The sequence below is a fragment of the Rattus rattus genome, chromosome 18, assembly GCF_011064425.1.
Source record: "Rattus rattus isolate New Zealand chromosome 18, Rrattus_CSIRO_v1, whole genome shotgun sequence".
Classification (NCBI taxonomy): Eukaryota; Metazoa; Chordata; class Mammalia; order Rodentia; family Muridae; genus Rattus; species Rattus rattus.
Window position 1 is genome coordinate 46,088,090 of NC_046171.1, and position 2,628 is coordinate 46,090,717.

The 2,628-nt window shown below is 38.7% G+C and overlaps 1 pseudogene; it reads right to left on the reverse strand.

Moving 5' to 3' along the window:
* Positions 1-1,667: 1,667 nt before the first annotated feature.
* On the reverse strand, positions 1,668-1,816 carry LOC116887789 (annotated as a pseudogene).
* Between the last annotated feature and the right edge of the window lie 812 nt (positions 1,817-2,628).

A 2,628-nucleotide genomic window follows, 5' to 3' on the forward strand; every position in this document is an offset into this window, starting at 1 on the left:
AACCTGTAGGAAGAACAACACCAACCAACCAGACCACTCAGAGCTCCCAGGGACTAAATCACCAACCAAAGAGTACAGATGGAGAGACCCATGTTTCCAGCCACATATGTAGCAGAGGATGGACTTGTAGGACATCAGTGGAAGAAGAGGCCCTTGGTCCTGGGAAGGCTCAATGTCCCAGTGTAAGGAAATGCTAGGGTGGGGAGGTAGGGGTGGGTGGGTGGGGGAGCACCCTCATAAAAGCAGTGGGAGGGAGGATGGCATAGGGGGTTTCCAGAGGGGAAACCAGGAAAAGGGATAACATTTAAAATGTAAATAAAAATATCAAATAATAAAAAAGAAAAGAAATAAGATCTATAAAGTTGTAATCAGCAGCCCTTATAAAAGAATCAATGCATGGAAATAAGCACTTCTGTTGTGTTGCTGTGTAAGTAAGGAGTTAGTCCGGATGGGAGATCACATGTATCAGTCCTAGGCTCTCTACGGTAGTCTCAAAATGGATGAAGGAGTGCTGAAAGAATTTCCTGCTATGATTTTGGTCAGGGGCACAAAAATGATGAAATATTCTTTACCTCCTCAATTTTCCAAAGCATACCAGTTAACACTGTGTTTTCTGTGAAGTAGCATCAATAATCATGAACATTTTTATATTGGGTTGGTTTTTATAGAGTTTGTATCTAAGGAAATCTATGGAAGAAGATCTACTGTCTCAGTATAGAAAGATGAGTGGAGGAAAGGGAGAAGAAAGTAAGGAAGAAAGAAGAAGAAGAAAGGGAGTTTGAATGAGTACCAACCGTGTTAACATTGTGATAGTTCATTTCATAAGCAAAGAAACTATCCAAGAAGAGAAAATGCAGGCAAAATCAATCCACTAAAGGCAAAGATAGAAGAGGTTCCCTACAAATATTGTGATAGAGTAAGCTGAGTGTGATCACCTAGTTACCTGGCAAAGACATACTAATCAGAATAATATTTCTATTCAAAGTCATATAGGGTGTGTATATGTTTGAGTCTTTGTATGTGTATATAGAAAGCTATTTAGATTGAAGGTCAAAATAGATTGAAGATTCTATTAGGAAATCCTAAAACTCTTTTAGCAGGTTCATGAAAGGCAATTTTCTTCATCAATAAACCATTCATCATTTAGTTTTTAAGAAATGTATGTAATGTTCTTCTGTCCCACCCCCAAGTTAGCACAGATCTCAATGATTTCTTGTAAGGATTAAAATCTTAGGAAAGATTTTGTTCTTTTGAAGATAGTTTACTACACAGTGATGATACAGACTTAAATCAACACAGAGAAAATATACAGAGTAGCCTATAAAATATTTGAAAATTTTAATTAAGAATTGTTTTGTATCTTTTATCGTGTGTGTGTGTGTGTGCTTGTGTGTGTGTGCGTGCACATGCATGTTTGCTGATTTTGAATGTGAGCACATGAACTCTATGAAACACATGTGGAGGTCCGAGAACAGTCTTGAATGATAGTCATTACTTTCACATCATTTTTATGTATTCCAGTCTTCTTGGCTTTTGAACTTCCAGCTACTGTCGTGCCTACACTCTCCATTTTGCTGACGGCTGTAGAAGGTTGGGGTTATAAATGCGTGCACTACAATGCCCAGTCCCCCCACCCCCCAATGAGCACCCACCCCCAATCCAGTTCAGGGGAGAGAATGAATGTAGTCTTCCACTACCACAAATTATGCAGTTGAGTTTCCCCCATTTGGGGGACAGCAATTCAGAGTACAATGAAAAAACTCTCCCTGAGAAAACCACTTTCATGATCTTGATATCTCCTATTCTGGGTTAATATTCTATACACGGATTTTACATGAGTTCTGGCTAATTAGCCTCAGGGCCTTCTACATGCATGGCAACATTGTATCTGCACCACTATCTTCCAACCCAGGACTCTTTTCTTCATCTAGAGTAATCACAGGTGGAGTGCTTCATTTTCTCAGCAATACTGTTTAATAACACTTACCAAGAGTTACTAATCAGGGATGTTCATCCAAGGCTCAGTATTTTATCTGAGGTAAACAGGAGCATAGAACACGTGTATGCTGATCTTAACTACTGAATATTGGAGCTAAAGCTAGCAGCCCAGAACTCCAGGTAAACAAAACAGCATTCACTATAAACAGCACTCAGTATTAGCTCTCTGACTTCATCCCATACCTAAGATATGTGGAGAAACGTCTTCAGGCTATTTTGAGAAGCCGTCTCTCAAATATGAGGCCAGTTCTGAAAACTTTCGCAGTGTGCAGGGTTTAAGCAGTCTGAGCCTGATAAGATAATCCTTTCTGCATATTAGAAAGGCTGTGACTACATCCTCATTTGTGCTACCTCCTACAGGAAATTTGATATAACACGTTTTCATGTTACAGACTGAAGACATACATTTCATTAAAATAATCATAAGCCCTTGGTCATTTTCTATAGAAAACTATATGTACAGAAAAAATTCAGATATAAAAGTTATACCAGAATTTTTTTCTCAAGGAGAATTTTGGGGATATCATTGAGGTTTAATGTGCAAACCACCACTACTCGGAGTTTACCTACCAGAACACATCTACAACTAGCCTTCAGGAAAGGGGCAGAAAATCAAATTAAAAAGAGACA